Source organism: Erpetoichthys calabaricus, chromosome 3 (genome assembly GCF_900747795.2).
Source record: "Erpetoichthys calabaricus chromosome 3, fErpCal1.3, whole genome shotgun sequence".
NCBI lineage: Eukaryota > Metazoa > Chordata > Cladistia > Polypteriformes > Polypteridae > Erpetoichthys > Erpetoichthys calabaricus.
Genome location: NC_041396.2, coordinates 253,401,869 through 253,425,867, shown reverse-complemented (window position 1 = coordinate 253,425,867; position 23,999 = coordinate 253,401,869). Strand labels below are relative to the sequence as shown.

At 40.7% G+C, this 23,999-nt stretch overlaps 1 protein-coding gene across 1 annotated transcript in view; it reads right to left on the bottom strand.

Annotated features, from left to right (window-relative positions):
• The window catches only part of tafa3a (TAFA chemokine like family member 3a), a 324,761-nt gene extending 303,276 nt beyond the window's left edge, over positions 1–21,485 (bottom strand). The window contains exon 1 of the mRNA XM_028798088.2: positions 21,062–21,485. The gene's annotated coding sequence lies outside the window, so the exon portion shown is untranslated. The remainder of the gene's footprint in view (positions 1–21,061) is intronic.
• Positions 21,486–23,999: the final 2,514 nt, after the last annotated feature.

The following is a 23,999-nucleotide window of genomic DNA, read 5'->3' as shown; positions in this document are numbered from 1 at the left end:
AACAATATCAGCAAGAATGGCAGTGACAACACCATGGGGCTACAGAAGGTAAGAATGCATCATGACATGAATGGAGCAGACCATTTTGTAAATCAGCTCCCTGATTCTCATGGCCCCCTGCTTGCCACAGGACAAAAGTAGCCTGCCACTTCGGCCAGATTTAATTTATTTCACAGTGACTGACCAAGCATCTCTTTTAAAGGTAGCAGTCTGAAATCCATGAGAAATTACCTAATTATGCACAACAATGTACCAAGAAAGACTGAACAGTCTTTCAGTCTTGTCTGAATGGAATTGTGCATGTCAAGTGAGTTATACTGAGGTGATTAATGACTTTGCAAATGTGAAAGTTTGGAGGTGGATTGTGTAAAAATGAGTGCAGTAGTATAGAGCCTTTTGTTTACTAATCTGTTTTTATATGAACTGTGAGGGATGGCCAACATACATACCTGGCAGGGCAAGGAACAGGGGAGAGAGCGTGCACAGGGCATTATCTCCACTGGATCACTAGATGACAATCCTCTGGGTTGCAGCAGGCCTCAGATTCCCACAGGGCACCATGGGACATGGAGTTCTAAGACTCAGTCTTGGTGGGTTCCGTGGGTACCGCCAGGGGTTGCTGCAGGAAAAGGGGAGCCCTACTTCATGGGGCATTCACCTTACCCGGAAGTGGTTTTGGACCACATGTATGGAACACTAGAACTACTTCCGGGTGGTAAATAAAAGGAGCTGCCTTCCTCAGTCCCAGGAGCCAGAGTTGGAGGAGGAGTGGAGGAGGCAGTGACCAATGGCAGAGAGAGAGGAAGAAGACAAAGAGTCGTGCTTGTGCTAAATTAACTTGTGGTTGTGGTGGGAAATGCTTGCCCAAGAAGAGTTTCCCATGAATAAAAACTCTTTATTCATTTCACATTTGTGTCTGAGCCTGCTATTGTTGGGTGTTAGGGGAGCTGGAGTGCTCCCTGATGGCCACAGATGTTAAAATAAATTTTTTGCATTTGGTTACAAAATACAAATTGGCAATCTTTTGCAGTTAGCTTTAAATGTAAAAAAAAAAAACATACATGCTGGTAATGTTCTGAAAGTGGGTTATAATGTTATACAATACACATTAATAGTGGTCTGGGAGTAAATTATTGTTAAATTGCAACAATTGCTGTTAAGTGGTTAATATGTTGTGAGACTGAGGTGGGACCCGTTAGTGCAGGGAACCCCCTAATGTTCCCCTGGGAAACCCTGAAAGTGTACTGTATAAATTGTGACTGATCCTTGAAAATACACATTTTAAAATCATGTTAAGGTGTTAAAAATCACTCAGTGCACATTACTGAGTTTGACAGGAAATGTTGTAGCAGCCGGCAGGCAGCTCTTCACAGGTTTGATGGAGCTAGATCTTTGAATGGCAGCAGACTACTAGCAAGAAGCTAAACATATCCTTTAAATTAAGAAGGCTTGACAAAAAAAATTAGAGACTTTCATAACAAAGAAATAAATTAGAGCCCCACGCAGATGTTAGTGCTTGCCTGCATGGGGCATCACCTTAGTGATGATGAAGAGTGTGATGGCAATAGCCGATGCTCTGATACCGACAATGTTTAGGTTGGGAAGAGCATGTGGCTAGCCACATCGCACTGCTAGTTTGTATTTCTTCTTTTGGAAGTATTTCCTACAGCCTGTAAAAATCAGAAAGTGAAGATATCAGTTTCATTAGGCTCTTAGAGTATGGTGGTGCTGTTGATTGTTTTATTGTGATTGCGTTGAACTTCTGGCAAATGCTTCTGAGATTGCTTTAATTCTTAGTTAGTTAGTTGGAGTGTGCAAGGGCCAACAAGAGTAGGCCTTGAATGGTACTGTTATGATTCTGGACCTACAACTATACAAAACAAAAAACACCTTAGGCTTAATATTCAGAAAGGCCTGAGAACTACAAATATAACTTAAAGAAGAGAGAAAGCATAAAACCCTTGTCCCAAAGAACAAAGCAATTATTTTATTTAATTTACATTATTAAATAAAGTCTGAAAACAACAACAGAGAAAGGCAATTCAATATAAACAAAACCAAAGCCATCCATTTTCCTATCCCGCTTAGGCATGGCAGCTTGAGCCTATCCCAGCAGTCTTCAGGCACTACCCCTGGGCAGGGCATCAGTCATTCACAAAGAAAACAAATAGGAAATTGTAGCAACATCAATACACCTTTCGTCTCTAGGAGAAAGCAGGAACACCCGGAGATGGGGAGACCATGCAAACATCTTGAAACCCAGGTTCATGAACCTCCTTGTTGTGAGGCAGTAGCGCTACCACTGTGCCACCATGCCACCCAAACCACTGGCTTTTCTAGGGTTGATAGTATCAGGGTTTTAGCCCCCACTTAAGGGTGTCTGGTGGCATCCTTCTCCAAGCTCTCGCACTCTCATTTAACCTGAAATTATTTCTTAATCAGTGCTTGAAGTGAAACCAAATTACTGTCTGTGCTGAATATTTTGTCTGTATCTTGTTCCTACTTGTGATGTGTTTTAAATTTTATACAACTTCTTAGTTGAGTATCTGTCCTCTTCTAAGTTTCTGGCATGTTGATATTGTATGCAGGAGGGTTTTGGGGGGGGGGGGGGGGGGTGAAGGGGCTTGCCCTTGCGGTTTCAAGTCGGCTAATATGCATATAACATATTAAAATGTAGGGTGGCATCCCCCATGAGGTTGGACAAGAGTTAAATAAATGCACTCCTATGGAGCCGGTGGTTAATAAATACATAGAAGTATAAAAGAAATGGACAAAAAGATCAGGGGCTTGGCACAATATATCAAGGGTTTAAGCCTATGACATTCATCTATCATGATGCCAACATCACTGACATCTAAAACAAAAATAACAAAACAGGAATTAACAAGTGAAAAATGTTCATGAGGCCAAGTACAGACCTAGTACAAAATCATAGAAGAACACATAAAAGGAACTAAACAACACGAGAAGGAAATGATGATGCCTCACCTCTAGCCTGAGGCACGCCAGGACTTTATATATAGGCCAGCACTAGCAGCCTTGTCAGTTTTAGCATCAGGAGGCCCTTAGGCTCAACTAGTCAGAAAACAAACTAAATTGACATAATTGGAAGATAAAAAAGAAAATTATAAAATTCATGACATATAAAAAGACAGTTAATGAAAAAATAACCTGTTCTTTCCAATATTAGACAGGTTCCATAAATAATACAAGGAACATCTTTTTAATTCCTTGTAGGAGGAGAACGGGCTTCCCAGTCATATCAGAGGAGGTTCCATTACCTGGATGGGAGGCCAGTGCAATGACACACACGAATTGACTGGCGGGACATCAACATAAATTTGTATCTGGCTGGTATGTTTTTATAGAGGATAAGAGAGGATCGTGATTGGCTTCATCCCCCATACAATAAGTGTCAGTGGTCCTCATATGGTAACGCACCCACAAGGGTGCTTGGGACTTGGTGTCCGGACATGCAGTCCTATTGGGATCCCTGTCAGGGGAGGAACTCCCTGCTTTTTCTATAACCAGGAAGTGCTTCCTCAGGGACACAGCTTGACACCAAAAGCATTCCCTAGTCCGACATAAAAAGAGTCTGCTTCCTCACTTCATGTAAGTCAGAGTCGGGAGGCAGCAGGCAACAATCAGTGGAGGACGGAAGGAGAAAGATTTATGCGATTTATTTTATATTTGTGGCTCATGTTGTAGAGGTGATTTAAAGGGTCTTGTGTGAATAAAAAATCCTTTATTTTATTCATATATTGTGTGCTGTATTGATGTGTCCATGATTTGGGGTTCTCTGGTGCCCCCTTGTAGTCACACCCTCTAATCAACTGTGGGACTTCCATCCAATGTGTGGTCATCCCCTGCTGTTATTCAGCTACTCTTGTTCCCTTAAGATTATTACACCCAAGGATAGATTCAAAAAGAAAGAAATGAACAAAAACCTATTTATTAACAAATATAGTACGAGGATGTTGTACCGTGTTAGCCATTATGAAAGTAGTGAAAAGTCAAGCAAAATGACACCTTTTATTGGCTAACTAGAAAGATTACAATATGCAAGCTTTCATGGCAACTCAGGCCCTTCTTCAGGCAAGATGTAATTGATTACATGAGTTGCCTTGAAAGCTTAACAAATATAATAATATAACAAAAAAAAAACAATAAAAAGAACAAGCCAAAATAAAAGAAAGTAAAACTGGGGTGGAGCACCTGGCAAAACCATAACATGCGCCCATTTTAAATGGAGTCAAGATTAGAGCGGAGCTGCAGCCACAAGTCAGCTACGTGCACATGTGCCATGAAAAATGGCTGCTCCACATGAGGCTGGTCAGAAGTACATGGTGCGGCTTTGGGTTTACAGAGTGTGAATCTGTGTACTGTATGATGCAATTCGTCTGCTTAAAGGATAAGTTTGGTGTTTCAATTAAAAACAAATATCTCATTGGTGCTTTAAATTGGAGGCTATGGGGCATGGAGGAAAAGCTTAAAAACTTACCAAATATGTTGATTTTTCAAGCCAATACAGTTGTTGAGTATTGATCCAAGTTATGTGATTACACACGCATTGTAAAATAGTTTATACATGTCATTTTTGAACAAAAAACAAAAACAAAATTATGAGCTTCAGCAGTTGTGCACAATAGTTCAGCAGCGATAGTTTCTTCTTCAAACACCAAATCACAGTAAGAGCTTCATGCCACATGGTTGGCTTTGTTTTGAGTTACTTCTGTATTTATATCAGAACTTACACAAGTGAATAGAAAACGTACCCTTACCACGAGAAAAATAATACCAGGAATATGCAATGAAATTAGTATTTCCAGATCCCTTTTGTTGTCACAAACATGGATCAGAAGTACAAAAGGTGCAGATCAATGTCCGACAACTGTCTTGGTTTAAAAACCTGACACATTTGGTATGTTTTTAAGCTTTTCTCCCATGCCCCAAACCCTCCATTGCAAAGAGCCAGAGCAGGCATTAAATTTATAGAATGTGCTGTCATGGACACTAGGCATGGACTGGCATTCCGGCCAAGGTGTCTCAAGGTGTCTTATCTGACTGGGAGGCCAGGGAGAAACTTGTCACATGGACTATTTTCTCCCCCAATACAATAGGTGCCAGTCTTCCTTGACTACATTGCCTGCATTGATACCCGCAGGTCAGGCAGGAAATTGCAGTCCCGTGGGATACCCCTGTTGTGGTCCATGGGTGCTGCCAGGGGCGGCTGTAGGAACATACCGTCCCCACTTTAAAGAGTTTCTGCCTGACCTGGAAGTGCTTCCTGGATGCAATATGGCGGCATCCAGGTCCGGCAAAAAAGAAGCAGAGTTTCCTGTATGGGTAGCCAGAGTCGGGAAGAGAGTGAATGAGACTGTATGGGAGGTGTGGAAGGACACAAAATGACTTATGTTAGTGTAAGGAGATATGAAGATTGTGTTTTGTTCTGGTGTGGAAAGGATTTGAAGGTACTCTAGAATAAAACAATTATCTTCTGTTTGAACCCAGGACTGTGTTGTATAGTTGTGTTTGGGGTGCTGCTACACCCCCAGTTGCCCACAGTGCTTAACTTTAGAATACATATTTGTGAAGAAATAACTTTAACTTGAACAATAACAAACTTTTCCTTTAAGGCAGGTATCCTGAATCCTTAATATCAGCATTTTCTGTAAGTAGCTTATTATATATCTATAGAACCAAAGTAAGATTTTAGTGCCCCACCAGCACAAGTCGGACTCTGACTTTGTATTTTGATTTGTATATAGCCTCACACCTTTCTAAGGATGTTGCTTATCATATTAGTGAAATCTTCTGCACTTCTTTGGTTCATTGATGACTTGGAAGCAACTGGAGGTTCTTTTGAAATTTCTTTTTCAATTTCCCAATGTACTCTTACAGCGATTGCTACTCCCCTTGCCTTACAATTCTACATCCCAATGACCTTGATCTCCAGGTTCTTGTATTTCTGTGAATGCTAAATTGAACAGTAGGCAGCCTCTCTTGCTCTTATTGTGATGGGTCTGTTAATATGGAATGGCAAATCCCTTAATGTAACATAAACAGATAATAAACGGATAACTTATATAATGTAGTAATAATATTCACTAATAATAAAATACAAAAAGAAAGAAAATAAAAACAGAATTTACAAAACAAAACTGATTACATCTTGCATGAAGAAGGGGCCTGAGTTGCCTCGAAAGCTTGCATATTGTAATCATTTTAGCTAGCCAATAAAAGGTGTTATTTTGCTTGACTTTTCACTACAAAACAAAACTTAAAAGACAAATAAATCAGTTCATAAGAAGAAAAGACATTTGAGCCAGGGCATAACAACATACAGCTGTTAAGTCAAGTCAAGTCAAGTTGGGGAGCATGCACACGTACAGTGTGTTGCCACACCCACTACACCCCTGGTTTGCATCCCCCCAGGCAGACACGCGGTCCAATCCCATCCTCTGGAAATGACCCTCTATCTGCCGCAGCCAGGTGTTACGTGGGCATCCCCTTGGTCTGGTCCAGCCACTCGGGTCCCCAACAATGAGGATCTTATGAGCTGGATCACCCTCAGAGAAACACACCACATGACCATAGTGCCATAACTGACGCTCCCTCACAATGCAGGTAATGTGCCTCATTTGGGACTCCATGAGCAACCAGCTCATTTGACACAAAGTCAAACCAACGGTACCCAAGGATTTTCCGGAGAGACACAGTACCAAAGGAGTCCAGTCTTCGTCTCAGGTCACTGGATAGCATCCATGTCTCGCAACCATATAGCAAGACAGGAAGCACCAGAACTCTAAAGACTTGGACCTTCATCCTTTTGCATAGATATCGGGAGTGCCACACACCCCTTTCCAGTGACCTCATGACCCACCATGCTCTCCTAATCTGTCTACTAACTTCACAGGAAGAGTCACCAGAGACATGAATGTCACTGCCAAGGTAAGTAAACCTCTCAACAAGGTTGACACTCTCTTTGCAAACAGACACACTGCTGAAGGCTGTGCCCAAAAGGTCATTAAAGGCCTTGGTTTTTATCCAGGACACTCGCAAGCCCAGACACTCAGACTCCTCACTTAGTCTCTCAAGCTTCCTGATCAGAGCCTCCATTGACTCCACGAAGATCACAGCATCGTCAGCAAAGTCAAGATCCCTGAACCTTTCTTCACCAACAGATGCCCCACAGCCGCTGGACCCCACGACCTTGCCCAACACCCAGTCCATACAAGCATTGAACAGAGTAGGAGCAAGAACACACCCCTGACGAACCCCAGAATCAACTGGGAAAAACATAGAGGTCCTGCCTCCACTTTGCACAGCACTCACAGTACCAGTGTACAGGCCGGCCATGATATCCAGCAACCACGAGGGGATCCAGCGAATCCTCATGATGTCCCACAGGGCAGCTCAATCAACTGAGTCGAACGCTTTGCTCAAATCAACAAAGGCTGCAAAGAAACTCTGCCGATATTTGCATTTGCGCTCCATGAGAACCCTCAGTGCCAGGATGCGGTCGATGGTAGACTTCTTAGGTGTAAAACCAGACTGTTCCGGTCACTGGTAGGTGAGCAAGTGATCACAGATCCTATTGAGGACGACCCTAGCAAGGACCTTACCTGGCACCAAGAGCAGTGTTATCCCCCTATAGTGGCTGCAATCCAGGCGATCACCCTTCCCTTTCCAGATAGGGACGACAAGTCCCGTTTTCCAGTCAGTTGGGATGATGCCAGTCTCCCAAATGGAAGCAAAGATTGCTTTGGCTGTCCTCCTGGCATTGCAAGCAATCTACAGCTGTTAGTTACATCAAATACACTAACGCCTCCAAACACCCAATCAAGTAGCTGCAAGACAACCTACACAGCGTACAGACAACATTTACTGTATTTATATAGCATATTTTCATACAAACAAGGTACCTCAAAGTGCTTTACAAGATGTAAAGAAATTTGCAAGAAAAGAAAAGACAAATAAAATTAGGCAAAAATTTTAAAGAAAAAACAAAAAAATGAATCTAAACAATCTTAAAAACAGATAAATATCAAGTAGAAGATTAGTGTCCATATATACTCATACTGTCTATATGAGTTCAATGATAAGGTCAGATGGCCAGGAGGACAGAAAAAAAAAGAAAACTCCAGACATTGTCAAGATGCTGTTAAAGTTGCAGAGCCAAACATTAATTTGCCACAGCCCTCCTTTTTTGTTTTCAAATGAATACTTCCAATGGCCTAATACAGCCATCATCTCAATTCCTAATTTGCACTCATGCTTGATACACTTTCCTATCCTAAGTAAATTTGTAATTTCCCCTTGGTGACAAATCTATATATATATATATAAAATCCAACGTTTGTCTGTCTGTCTGTCTGTCCGCTTTTTCACAAGAGAGCTACTTAACAGATTTAGATTGGGTTTTTTTCTATAATTTACTTAAATGTTCAGGTTGAATTTGGGACTTCTCTCATCGCGCTAAGTATTATAGTTTGCTTGCAAGAGCGACATATTCGCGCTAATCTGAGAGAGATGCAGTGGAGGCTTGAACATTCCGGTTAATTTTGCAACTTCTCTCATCATGCTAAGAATCATAGTTCACTTGCAGGAGCAATATATTCACACTAATCCAAGACAATGCCTGTGGGTCGAGGGCAGGGGGAAGCATGACATCAGGAGTAGGGAGCCGGGCAGGTTTTAGGGTGTACCTTGCCTCCGCTTAGTTAGGGATACTTGTTTGTTTGTTGATTTTTAAAGTTTGTCCTGTTTCACTACTACGCGGGGGAAAGCTAGTATATATATATAAAATTCAATATCTGTCTGTTTGTCTGTCCACTTTTCATGAGAGAACTACTTAACGGATTTAGATCGGGTTTTTCTCTATAATTTGCTTGAACATTCCGGTTGATTTTGCGACTTCTATCATTGTGATAAGTATCATAGTTTGCTATGCAGTATAGATTTATTTGCGAGAATCCAAGAGAGAGAGAGAGGCTGCGGGACAGGGTCCTCCTCACTCACGTGCCAGCCTCTATTCGAGTCGCTCTACCTCTTGACACATGTTGGAGCGTACCTTGCCTCCACTTAGCTAGTGATACCTGTTTGTTCAACAGACATTATCATCTAGACATTGTTAAAGAGTAATGTTTGACATTTTTGAGAGAGAAAGGTCACAGCTATGTGTGTTTTAAAGGGTAGCTGCTGATTGCCAGAGATATCACAGCCACATGCTTTTCTGCCCACTCTCACATCAGAGCTGAACACGGTCAGATACAATGGCAACATTTGATGTTGAAGCGTACCTAACTTCCACTTGGCCAGAATTACATTTTTTTATTGATTTTTAAAGTTTGTCCTGTTTCACTGCTACATGGGTGGAGCCGTGGGGGACAGTTAGTAATGTATAAACTAAACTAATCTAATCTATCAAAATTTCTATTAAGTGAACTGTATGTCAAATAATTAATGAAAAGTATTTACTGTTAAAATGAGAGTTCGAGAAAGATGAAAAACACTCAAAGTGAGCCACTCTGTCACCAGTATATGAACGGGAAAGCATTCAGGTGACCGGCACAGCCCTATTCTTTGCCTGTTGTTATCAGGTCATGACATGTTTTATGTTAATATATGTATACAGAATACTGTACTTCAGTGTACATATACCATTGTGTCTTATTACATGTTACATGGTGCTTTATAATACATATATTTGTAAATGTGTGTAGTGTAAATGATGAATTAACAGATAATATGTGATGTATCCTTTACTGAAAATACCAGCCAATCATGCAAAAGGGGGAACTCAATATGGGGTAGGTTCCCATCAGCTCCACATAAGTACCTGGGCAGGTGGTCAGGAGGTGAGCAGCTCACACAAGCAAACAACCACCACCACATTCATTTGTATTGCATATTTTCATACATGAAAGTAGCTCCAAGTGCTTTACAATAGTAATAACAGCTAAGCTAAAGTGTCAAGTTCTGCTCCTTGGCCACTCTTTTATTTCCGTAAATAAATCAACAGTGGAATTTTTCATTATGACAAAACAGTTTATGCACTAAGTTTATTGATGGTAATATTCAGCTGTGCATAACAGTGCAGCAGATATTGGCAGAGGACGAGTGCTGTGCTAAATTATTGGCAGCAGTGACAGAATCCTGGACAAGTTATCAGCCTAGCCTGCTAGGATGAAGAAGGAATTGAAAGCAGACTGCATGACCAAACTTTACTGTTCTGGTTCACTGCATCATTTCCCAGAATAGTTTTTCAGACAACCAATGCTTGAATGATTCCAGCATGAAGAAGACATTTTTGAGTGAACATGCCACTCATCATAAGGTATAGAATGGGTGAATGCATATGGTGGGTGATGCAGTGGTTAGTGCTGCCTCAATATTCCGGCAGATCCTTTTCCAGACATTGCATGAAGATTGCATGTTTTCCTCATGTTCAATATTTTTAATTGTGTGATCTATGTAATTGCGTAATTGTGTAAACAGATTTTATTTTGTTTTCTGCTCATAACCTAACAATGGCTGCTGATTTAATGAGATTTTAAATCGGCCCAGCATGAATAAATATGTAAGTGTGCATATTCTTAAAAATAATAGTTTCGTAATGTCACTTTACTGGGTTCTGCCATCCCTTGTAGAACATTTGATTGACAAAGAAACATTCCATTCTGGGCTTTGAAATGGTCCCACAGAAACCTTTAATGTGGAATAGGCTAGCAGGATGCTAACAAATCAAGAAAACGTGAACTTTGCCTGTGTCATTATATGCAGCAGGAATCCTTCTAAAATCCTAAACCCATTGCTGCTATCATCTATTCAGGTTTATTTATGGATCCTCAGATCTAAATAAAGATAGTTTCTGGAACCCTCATATGAATGGATCTTTTGGGAACTAAAAATGATTCCCCTATGGTACTGCTCTAAAGAATTACTTTAGCACCTTTGTTTTTAAGAGTGCATATGTATTGTGATAGACCGGCAACTTATTCAGGTTTAGCTCCAGCCTTGAGCTTGGTGCTGTCAGGATAAGCTTTGGTTACTTATAGCCATGTCTTAGACCAGGAGTGTCCAACTCTGGTCCTGGAGGGCTGCAGGGGCCGCACATTTTCATTCTAACCCTTTTCCTAATCAGTGACTAGTTTTAACTGCTAATTTACTCATTAAATGAGCCAACAGATGACCAGCTAAATTGGGGCATCAAACTCCAACCAGTTTCACTCCAACCAGTTTCTTAATTAGAAGCCAGTTCTCACCATTAATTTAACTCGTTATTTAATTTCATTGCTTGTTGCTTCTTTCATTCTGCCACAGCAGACATTTCCAAAATTGTTGATTTTTTTGTTTTCTCTAAGAAAACCATCAAATTGTTTTCGTGACCTGAGTAGATCAACCTTACTGGGACTTTATTTTCAGACACTGTGGTCATGTGGTGGCTCATTTTCTGTCTCATTATTGTCTGACTGTTAATTAAAGAAAAAGAAACAACTAAGGGATGTGAGTCAAGTTAATTAAAACTAAGGCAAATTAAGTTAATTAGCAGCAAAAAATGGTAACTAATTAAAAAGATGGTTAGAATGAAAACCTACAGACTCCACAGCCTTTCAGGACCAGAGTTGGACACCCCTGTCTTTGACTATGAATTTACAGAAAATGAATGAATGCTTCACTTGTGTCAGTAGTGGGATATAACTTCAAGGCGTGACAGTCAGAAAAAAGCAGATTTTGTGAAAGCGGAGTTGAAAGAAACAACGGGGGTGTAAACTGCAAATTGAACTCACTCACCGATTGACAGTTCTGATATCTAATGGACATCACAAGTAGCCTCGTGAGACAGTGTTGTGAGGGACACAGACACTGCCTTAACATAGCAGGCTACTTCTCTTCAAATGAACAGATGATACAAATTACACACAAAAGTGAAGTTCAACACTTTAGATGACACAGTGAAGAAAGTAAATTAATAGACAGAATGATTCTACACAAGCAGGAATTGTGGACTAGTAGTTAAGACATTGGAATCACTGGCACAAAGATTGAAAGTTCAGTTCTCTGTGATGACATTGTGGAATCCATTTATTAAAATATGGTAACAACTTTACTTGTTCTAGCAATTTGTATATCACTTTGGAAAAAAGCATCAGCTAAATAAGAGAATGAAAGAAAGAAAGATCCACATATGTAGGAAATAAAAAATGTGTGGAAGTGTGTGCACGTAGGAACATATCAGTGTCAATGTCAGAGCAAATTGAGAGAAAATGTCCCCACAGACTCAGCATGCCCTGCGTGATCTGCACTCTAGTGGTTCAGTATTTAACCAAAAAAAAAATCACTTGTGGAGATAAGAAGACTTTACCTTACCATTTTGAGTTCTAGATTACCAAAAAAAGGAGTTTTCACTACATTGCAGACAAATACAACTGTTATCTTCAGTGTGTCATCTGGCATGCACAAATAAGCCCCACAACATTTTAATGGCTTCTGGAATCTGTAACTTTTCCAAAACAATGTAATAAAATAGCAGTCCAAAAATAAGGGTATAGGTAGAGGTCTCAGAGTTTATTTATTTACACACACACTCAGACACATATTCATATATATAGATAGATATATATATACACATATATATATATATATATACATGGGAGACAGCTAAAGGGCTCAAAAGATGGTAATCCCATGCTGGACCAGGGAGTGGCAGTGTGCACTAACACTTTCCCTATTTCTTCTACAGACCACCTAAGGGAAATCCCGCCTGGGCCTGTCAATATCACTTCCGGTTACTGGCCCGATTACGTCACTTCCTCCACCCAACTATAAAAACTCCATCTTGTTAACCATGAATCAGTTCTGTTTTGGACTCAGGACTGTAAAGACTTATTGATGATTTTTGCTCTTTCTTCCATCCGAATCTCAAGAATACGGGGTGGCTACCCCAAACCTTTTTCTGTGTGTTCTTCGGTTTTATACACAATATACATATATAAAATTCCTCCTGCTGCTCTGCTCAGCCAAGTTAAACACGCACGTGCTGATGCATTGTGTATTCTGACTCTTTACTCTCATGGCCAGCAATACATTTTTTCAACAATTTGTGCTACAGTAGCTCTTCTATGGGATTGGACCAGATTGGCAAGCCTTCAATCTCCACGTACATCAATGAACAATGGGTACCCATGAACACTTTTTGTAGGTAACTACTGCGTACTGGGTACACCCCACAAAACCTGCAGTGTTGGAGATGTTCTGACCCTGATGTTTTTTGGCCCTTGTCAAAGTCGCTCAGATCTTTACGCTTGCCCATTTTTCCTACTTCTAACACATCACCTTCAAAAACTAACTGTTCACTTGTTGCCTAATACATTCCACCCTTTGACACAAGCCAATTACGTGATTCACTTCACCTGTCAGCGGTTTTAATGTTATGCCTGATCCCTAAACAAGGACACCAGTTTATCACAGGGTACACAAGCACACAGAGCCAGTTTAGTGTGTCCAATAGATGGGAGAAAACCAGAGTAGCCAGAGGAAGTCCCTTGAAGATGGATCCTTGAAGCTGATGCGCTAAATGAAGACATACATTAACATAGATAGATAGATAGATAGATAGATAGATAGATAGATAGATAGATAGATAGATAGATAGATAGATAGATAGATAGATAGATAGATAGATAGATAGATAGATAGATAGATAGATAGATAGATAGATAGATAGATAGATAGATCCCTATTGTGCCTGATTGGTGTATATAATATCTGTCCATCTCACATGTAATTCTTCAGGCAAATGGGGCCAGAACCTTGATTTTAATTAAAAGCATATGAACTAATGTGTTCTGGAAATTTAAAAATAAATTGTAGTTAATAAAATGCATAAAAACCATATGTCTGTGTGTTTCACTAGTCCTAAATACTTCCATGTACAGTATGAATAAAAGCACTATGCATGTAAAACACTCTTTTTAGGGAAATAAGCCATAGAACTCCATAAATGCGTCAGTCTATCCTCTATAATCACTTTTCCCAGCACAAGTTAGTGATTCATCTAAAGTAATACTTCTGGGGTAGACACAAGTCTGTCACAGTGCACACTCTCAATGCACTGTGGGGGGCAATTCTAGTAGTCTCTTTCAATATTTTGGGGTGGGGTGGGCCTGGTGTCAGATAAAAGGCATGTGAACACTCGCATAATACGCAGGCTTCCACACAGACTGTGGTCAGGATGTAATCTACAAGCAGGCTTTAGCTTCATCACCACTTTGTCTCTTTTTTAAGAACTGTCAGTGATTTCTAAACATGATCATCAATGAGTGTTCACTTTATGCAGTGCCTTATACACTGAGTGCCATCACAAGGCATTTTTCAAAAATGAACTAACTCAGTACTTACATATTTTGATGACTTATTTAAACAAATTCTTAATAAATACAGTAGATGGTATTCAGCTTTCTTACCCTCATTCTTAAAAAATACATTTTTTTAATGCCATTTTATGGTTCTTTAGTGGGTTGTGTGGTCCCTTGTAGAACTATTGCTTGACAAAGCCCTGTTTCATTCTGGGAACGGTTCTTCCTGTATGAAGTTGTTAATTTGTGCTTTGAAAAAACTTTCTAATAAATAGAAAAAAATAAAATCTCTAAAGTATGGTAGGCTACCTACCAGGACACTAACAAATTAGGAAAACCTGGACTTAGCCTGGGCGGCACAGTGGGTAGCGCTGCTGCCTCGCAGTTAGGAGACCCACATGTTCTTCCCGTGTCTGCGTGGGTTTCCCCCAGGTACTCTGGTTTCCTCCCACAGTCCAAAGACATGCATGTTAGGTGCATTGGCGATTCTAAATTGTCCCAAGTGTGTACTTGGTGTGTGGGTGTGTGAGTGTGTGCCCTTGCGGTGGGCTGGTGCCTCTGCCCGGAGTTTGTTTCCTGCCTCGTGCCCTGTGTTGGCTGGGATTGGCTCCAGCAGACCCCATGACCCAGTAGTTAGGATATAGAAGGTTGGATAATGGATGGATGGATGGACTTAGCCTGTCTTGTTGTATGCAGAAGAGGTCCTTTTAAAATCAAGAGCCATTGGTATTTTCCAACTCTATAACCATCTATTCATGGTTATTACTGTAAGGAGCCTGTTACTTATCTAAATAAATAAATGGTTCTTTCAGGAACCTTCATATGGATGGGTCTTCAGGGAACCAAAAATGGTTCCCTTATGGCATCACTCTGAGGAACCAATCTGGCACCATTACTTTTAAGAGAGTATAGTGCTGAATTGTGGAGACGTGTTATATGTTGTACCTAATTTCACTGTCCAGATGTAATAATACTATACTGCTGGTAATATAAAAAAATAATTTATAGGAACTGTTAGAATACTGAGAACATTTGGAAATTAATATTTGGTCAACTCATCAGTTCATTGACAGTGAGATCTGAAGGACATTTCTCATCCGTAATGTTGACCAGTTTCAAAACAATTAAGTACAGAATAAGAACATTTAAAATGTATGGGAGAACTTTAATATGACCTAACGAATGGAAGCAGGGCTGGATTAACAAGTAAAATAAGTTTGTGTTTAGGGCAACAAGGAAAAGGGGTCACATTGCTGGATTTACCATATGGTGCCAGACTGGAAATAGTACAGCTGATTGAGGCTCCACAAAAAGGGGCTCCTACATTAAATGAAAAAATTATATACATACTGTATATATACATAATAATAAAAAAATAGTAATAATAGAGGTTGGGGGCACCAAAATCTTCTTAGGGTTTCTTAAGGTCTTAATCCACCTTTCTGCAGACATGTGAATGGTGTGGGCCCTGGCAGAATCGGTCTTCATATTGTGTCACTTTTCCTTGGAGTGGCTGGTATCCTGGACCGTTCCACAAAGTGCACTGCCAGGGTCCGGGTCACACTGTTTGTCACACTTTCCCCTGTGAGCCAATCTAATGTCAGGCTCCTACCCGAGACTCGCCGAGGGCCACGCACGCCAATCAATGGCCTTCAGGCAAGCGCCTATGATAGAAAAGTGCTCAGTGTCCAGGACACTTCCACGCTCTACTCGGGCTTCTTTAATGACAGCTTCTCCTTGTAGATCCCATGGTAATTATGCTTCCCGTTTCTGAGCACACCTGAGCAGCCTGCACTCCGGTCCGATCCGCGGACATTACAGTAAATGTGCGTGTCTACCTTTATATATGTGAATGCTCTGCTAGAATATGCGCATTTGTGCTCAGGTCTCCTTTAAACAATGGCAATTGTGCCGTTTCTTGTCAAACAACTGAACTTCAGATAAACTTCTTTCATTTGGTTTGGGAGAGTAACATGGATGTGTTTTAGTGAAACGATCAATATTAGCTTATATAATAATGTGAACTTCAAAGCATGCTTTATAGAAGAGGGAAAATGGGAAATAAATAATGACGTGTTTAATAAATGCCGTAGGCTAAAGATATCCAGCTGATTTCAGAATCTGCTTTATTTACTGCAGGTTAGCGGAGAGCCCAAGCCTACCTCTGAAGCAATAGGCGCTGACCGGTGAATACGGCCATGCATACTGAGTCCACAAGGTGCAACGTCTATCTGAATTCAACAGCGTGAGGAAATCTGGCGTGAACGTGAAGAAAATATACAAGATGCACATGGAGGGCATCAAAGGTGACAGAGAGGCATCAGCGCCACCAGCTATAATGACGTGTAGTGAATAGTAATTATTATATACATAACTTAACAAACGCGCTTAATCCCGTTCAGGATCTCTGGTGACTGCAGGAGCCCAAGCCTGCTACACTGGGCGCACTACGGAAAAATCCCTAAACAAGAACATCAGTTTATCACACGGCACACAAGCACAGGGTCAGTTTAGTGTGTCCAGTAGGTGGGAGAAAATCAGAGTGGCCGCAGGAAGTTCCATGAAGGTGGATCCTTGAAGCTGATGCGCTAAATGAAGAGATAGATAGATAGATAGATAGATAGATAGATAGATAGATAGATAGATAGATAGATAGATAGATAGATAGATAGATAGATAGATAGATAGATAGATAGATAGATAGATAGATAGATAGATAGATAGATAGATAGATAAAGCACTATATTACAGATAGATAGATAGATAGATAGATAGATAGATAGATAGATAGATAGATAGATAGATAGATAGATAGATAGATAGATAGATAGATAGATAGATAGATAGATAGATAGATAGATAGATAGATAGATACCTATTGTTTAAAAGTCAGGAGAGCTCACTGCCCAGCTCCACTGATCCTACCAACTCCAGAGATAAGACCTGTCAGACCGATCTGGAGCAGACTTGGTTATTTCATCAGCTGTCCACGCGTTTTACGTGAGCTGTAATGCCCTCCAAGGTGTGTCCCATGAATTTATGAACACGGCTTATTTTTGTATAGCGCTCTTCTCTGAGTGCAAGCACAGAAAACAATTCACGGTTAAAATTTGAGTATAGATTATACTAATTAGTAAATACATAACTGATACGCAAATGCATTTGTTTAAACACACAAAGAATAAGGTAACACGATTCCGATTCTCACAACCTCGCAGCACTGAAGACATTAGAGTGCTCGTGACAATCCATTTAAATCCGTTATTTTTACACTTTTTTCCTCCGTCACAAAGACGTGCATATTAGGCAGACATTCTAAACTCCCTCACCTGAGTAAGTGCGGGTGTTCTGCGGTCTACGGGCGCCTCTTTAAGGGTTGGTTTCTGTCTCACACCCGATGCAGTCTTGCACGGGCTTCAAGTCCTCAGAACCTGGATTGAACTGAGCGGGTTCAAATATGGCTGGATGGAAAACGAATGAGTACTGGATTTTGGAAAGCCTACGCCTATTCCAGTTGTCACAAGGAACGAATCAACCTTGGGTGCGGCTCAGGCTTACTTCATGCAGCTCATCTCACAGAACAGACACAATCATTCAGATTTTTTGCTTGACATAATGCCACCCTTTCATAGCATAAGTGCCTAACAAGCAAATTAACACAAGTAATCAAAGAATGATGCAGAAATGTGTTTTTACTAGTTATCGTTTGCCAGTTCATGATCAATTAGCCAGGTTTTGCAGTAGTAAGGTCTTTAAAACCAACCTAAACTATCACATCCTCGACGGCTAAACGTTTGCATTGCTTAACGTGCAGAATGGAGCGAGGAAAGGATGCTGCTCCGCAAGCTCTTCTGATTTCCTTACCCTTAACATAGTAAGGGCGCTAAAAAGCGAGTTGCACAGAAATCGTGATCTGAATTCTGAGACGAGTGGAGAAGAAACCACCAGTGAGTGCCGTCCTCACAAAAATGTAAACCGTTCAGCGCTGTGCCCTGGAAGACTGCAACACAGCTGAATAGGATCGCTCGGTGCTCGTGCTTGACACATCTCCGCGGGACGTGGAGCGCAAGCGATGTTGTGTCTAAGACATACAGAAACGCAATTTAAAAAAAAAAAATCTGAGCTGCCCCAAAGGCTCAGTCAGCGGCTTTCAGAAAATCCTATGGGACAACGATGCCATTCGTCTCTGTAAATGATTCATCCCGGGAAAGGATTTATAAGTAACAATTGAATTTCTATCTATCTATCTATCTATCTATCTATCTATCTATCTATCTATCTATCTATCTATCTATCTATCTATCTATCTATCTATCTACTGAATGATATAGTGCCCTTCCTGTCTATCTATCTATCTATCTATCTATCTATCTATCTATCTATCTATCTATCTATCTATCTATCTATCTATCAGGTAGTACTGGACTGTTTGGACACCTAAAAACTGATGCTTAATTACACTACTGAAAAGTTTACAGTTGCAGCCTCTGGCATTCAACACTATTTGAACGTTCTCCAATTCTTTCCCTGTATTCTTTCTGTTGGCCCGCCGTTCCGTTCTCTTGGTCTCCAATGTCCTTCTTTCTTTTAAATGGATCTTGACAATCTTAAATGAACAGATGCACCCACACCGCGTTTACTGAATATATGTATTTGCCAGCGCTGTCATCAGTATTTTCGATGAGTAATTTAAATCATTAGGGGCTACAATATTTAGGCTAGGATTTCCCCACCCCTCCAGACCCTCTTTTCATCTCACGCCTCCCCACTCGCACTTCAGACACGCGTGTCTTGAGTATCAGCCTTCACTGCACGGCCCTCCGCTGTGCTTATCCCCCTTCTTTACTCTAATGTATGACGAGGCAGTTTTTATTTACTTTTGTGTACTTCTTTTAATGTGTATCCTTGCTTTTAATTTTTTTTACTCCCACATTCTTTCCATTTAATGCACTTTCCATTACTGCAGGATTTCCAACTTTAATGTGTACACTTTGCATTATTTGAACACCTCAAGGAGAGAGCAATTCCGGCAATCAACCTCATCCCTAAACATTAATTACCCCAGCACATACAAGCTCTAGTCCATTCGTTTTTGATTTAACCTTAGCAATGGATACTTTAAAAATATGTTTTACATTGACCTGAAATTCCAGAACCAAATACATGTGGCTTTCAAAGATAAAACACTCTCCCACTCCAAGAAAAAAAAAAACTAACTCACCCCATATCTTCTACAGAAACAAATAGAATTTTGATTATTTCAGTTTCCCACACCCTAGACACAGTTCCATTTACCCTTAAAATGTGCACCTGTCCAGTTTCTAATTCCTTTTTGCAGGTATCCATATATTTTCCCCTTTGCTTCCACACTTCTACCAGGGAGCTTTCCATTATCTTTAAATCCCAAAAAAACGAATTCAAACAGCAACTGCCAAATTCCTCCTCCAACAAGTGTGCTTTCCCTTACACTTCCCACCACTAACAAGCAGGCATGCGATTACCCCCCTAACTGCCCTTCCATTTATCCTAGTGCCTTAGAAGTAGATTCTCCATCAGCTGAGAATACCAGACCCAACAACTGAGCTTTGCATCAATGGAGCAAACAGCATTGCAGTAAGTGTGCGCTTTCTAATTTCTTTAGATCCTGCATACCACACCAAAATAATGCATTTAAATGCTCCATCTTCCTTCACATACAGTTTTCATTGCCCAGTTTGCCACGCTGCATTTCGTTTTCCAATTTTTCATTATTCAACACTCAGAAATTTGCATTAACCATAGGATCCCACACCCCAGCAAGAGTGATGTCTGTTAACATTCATCCATTCATATGAATGTACTGCACCTGCTAACTCCAATTTTCACGAGCCTATCCAAGCAGCATCAGAAGAAAGGTAGGAATCAACCCTCGACTTTTAAGGCGTCACAAAGGACACTGGGGCAAACACATTCACTGGCACTGTGTTCTAATTTACAATAACCAAATAACCTAAAACATCCTTATAAATACAATTACCATGCAATATGAATTCCAATAACCCTTCTTACCAAAGAAGCTACCAAAATGTGTACTTTCTGTTACATCGACCATTGACCTGAACACGTGTGCTATCGATTACTGTATCACTCCACCACTTAACAAGGGTGATTTGTAATACCAGAGTTATCTATAGGGTACAGACAGCTGCATTTACCATTAACCCTGAATCCCACACTTTTTCATTTCAATGCAATCAACAGGTTATTCTGCTTGATAGAATGCATTTAAAATAGGGTTCTGTCCCTCATTAGTTTAAGTCTGCTTTACTTAACATGTCACTCCAAACCAGTGCCCTGCAGGTAACTCCTTGTCTTCACCTCTTTATCAAACATGTCATTCACCCCACCACAGGGATGCTGTTCTTGTAGCCCATGGGAATATTCCTTGCGTCCAACTGCATGCTTTCTTTGGCTCCCCAAAACCTTTTAACGAGTACATGTTTTACCACAGCACTCCTTCTCCCACCTCACTTTTTTTTAACCACCATCATGTCGTCAGGTGTTCTCCTTTCTTATAAAGTGCGCGACCAAATCTATCCACCCTGGCAGCCCAACTCGCTGTTCTTTCCCTAAAATTACCTCCCCGATCAACTATTCTTTCATTTCTATTTTTCGCCGAGTATGCGTTCCAAGACCCTCGCAGCCCACCCTGCTATACACACCTGTGCGCTGCTCTTCGCCCTGGTGGACTGGGTGGCACAAACCCTGCACCTGTCGGGGATCTCACTTCAAGTCCCTGCCAGTCTTGCTGTTTTTATTTGCCATCGTTGCCAAAAACGCTTCCAAAAAATTCCAAGAATATAATCCGATAGCCGGCAGCTGTCGGTCGGCTCCCATCACCCGCGGCGTCCAGATTGAATCACTCCTCCCTTTCTACACTGAAACTTCCACGGGCTCCGGGTGCACAGCTTCCTCTGGTAGGTAGCCTCAGAGCGCCCGCGCGTCCCGCCAAGGTCCGCTTGTCATGCTGAGCTCCGCTCCAGCTGCTGATCGCGGGGAGCCGCAAAGACGAGACTCTCTTCCACACACGGAGATTTTGCTTTCTTCACTAGCCTTCGACAGCACGATGTCCTCCGGGGACCTATAGGCTGAGTAAAAGGCAGAAATTGGTAGTGAGACAACGCCTCCCAGTGGCTACCTGTGGGCGACGCAAAAAAAAAAAATGTTACCGTTTAGACGAGAGAAAGGCTTGAAGGAATGCTTGTTTCTGTCATGTCATGTGAAGAATGAAAGACGCCTTAAATAAATAAATAAATAAATAAATAAACACGCTGTTTTCATTTTCAGCGTGAAAAGAAACTACGCGGCAGGATAATGCCGGCGCGCTTTCACAAGATTTACATTGAGTTTTCAAAGAGAAATACTTCAATCTTTACGCGAGTACCTTTTACTCTAAATTCAGGTCGTGTGTAGCGTCCTGCGAGATGCCGCAGAGCGGTTTACATTATAACAATCAGGAAAAGGTAAAATGCAGTAAAAGTAGTATTAATTAACTCATTGATGGAGGTAAGTCCTGTAGAATGAGAGCACATCGACGGATACAGGTTTGTGACCCAGTGTGTCCCGCTCAGGGCATGACACCGCCGGGATTGGGCAAGACTCTTGCGGCTCTGTGTTACTATGTGCGTTGAATGGATGGATGGATGGATAATCCGAAGAACAGAAAACGTCTAAACACACCAGAACCGTGAACTGAAGGAATCAACCGATAAGCGTGAATAAAAATTGGAAAGTTTCTAGAATTCGGGTACATAGCCATGCAGGCCGATCAAGCTTTTAGGCTATCTTGCGTTTCTTTTATTATTAAATTTCTTTTCGTCATTATATTCAATACAACTACACCTGTGCCCGTGTGTATATATTAGTGACGTTAAAATTTACTGTATGTGATGATTAAAATGAGGTGTGGCTCTTTAGGACCCATCGAACTGAGTTACGGAGCTTACTTATTAAAACGGAGGTGTGAGCTGCAGATGCGAGTCTTTACCGTCGGTTCAGTGACTGATCCAGCGTGTGAAGCTGCTTCGGAGCAGAAGTAAAACATAACTAGTTAAGTGTTCTCTCCCTGCTCTCTTCATCTTTATTTTAAAGTATAATAGATCATTTTTAGTATTTCATCAGCCAGCGCACGTGTTGTGTTATTAGTAGCAGCGATGATCACTTTGACACCCATTGCTTAATTCAATGGTGTGTTAATCTTCTCACTAATGCACTTTGGAGTATCATTTTGTAATTTATTTTTCAGTTTTATCCGTAGGCAAGTGTTTGATCGTTAGTTCGGTAAGTGCCTGACTAAAGAAATGTTTTAAAATATTTTAAAGGGATTTCCTATTTTTGTTATTTTTGCTCCCTGTCGGACCTTGCCATCTGTAAGATATGACAGTGTTTTATCAAAGGCGGTTGTGACATTTATATTTGTATTCTTATTCGGGGTTTGTGATACCGAAAACAAACTCCAAATGCACAGATTGGCACAGTCTATTGAGAGAAGATTTTAATAAGCAGGTTTTAGTATTTTATCAGTTAGTTCGTATGCTTTTTAACATGCAAGTGCCAGAGTGGTATATACGGGGAATTATTTTCGGTTTCGGAAAGAACCGTGCACGTGAAGGTGGCAGATCGAACCTTTATTTATTTAGTTCTGTAGCAGGCTCCATAAATAGCCAAGAATAGGTGTTGAAAGATTTGTGGAAGAGTTCCTGATTTTAAAAAGGACTTTTGATACATACAACAACACAGGCAGGTTTTCTTGATCTCTCAGTGTCCTGCAGGGTAGCCTGTTATATATAAAGATTTCTGTTTTGTCCACATATGAGGAACCTTTGCAATGTCCAAATAACAAATTTCATACGAAAAGAACTCGTGCCAGGATGTGGTTCTTTGTCAAGCGATGGTGCAACAAGGAAACACACAAACCCCAAAAGTAACGGGTTTTATGGCCTGCGTCGTAGAACAGAACAGAATCGCTTGACAAAGAATCTGGGAAGAGTTAGTGTGAAATCGGTTCCTTGGCTTTGAAAATATCCCTGATATGTGGACAAAACAGAAATCTTTAGTTCTAGTAGGCTACAGGAGATAAAAAAAACCCTAGTCATAGTTATTTTGTAAGAGTCATTTGAAACTAACAAATCCATGATTATTTTACACATCTATTATAATGTATTCATTATATTACTTGCTAGAGATCTAAATAAATAAAGGTTCTTTCTGCAACCTTCATGTCGACAGTTCTTTTGAGAAAGATGGTTCCCCTATACCATTGCTCTGGCACCTTTATTTTTAAGAGTGTAAAGTTCTATTGTGGAACCATTATTTTTAACAAAGTATTTAATAAAATATAGCATGATTATCTGATAAACAGTTGAACACACAGGATTCTTACATCTATGTGGTTCCTCATCGGTTGCGTCAGGTTCAAGGCAGAAATCAGCACAGAACGCGGGCACAGACTGGCACTCATACGGTGCCAAGTTTGAAACGCCGGTTAATTTAACACACAAGTCTACTGGGGATGCATAAAGAAATAAACGAATAAGCGTAGGAAATACGCGCGCACATGCGCAGAACGAGCAAAATCCTCACGGAACAGTCAGGACGTAA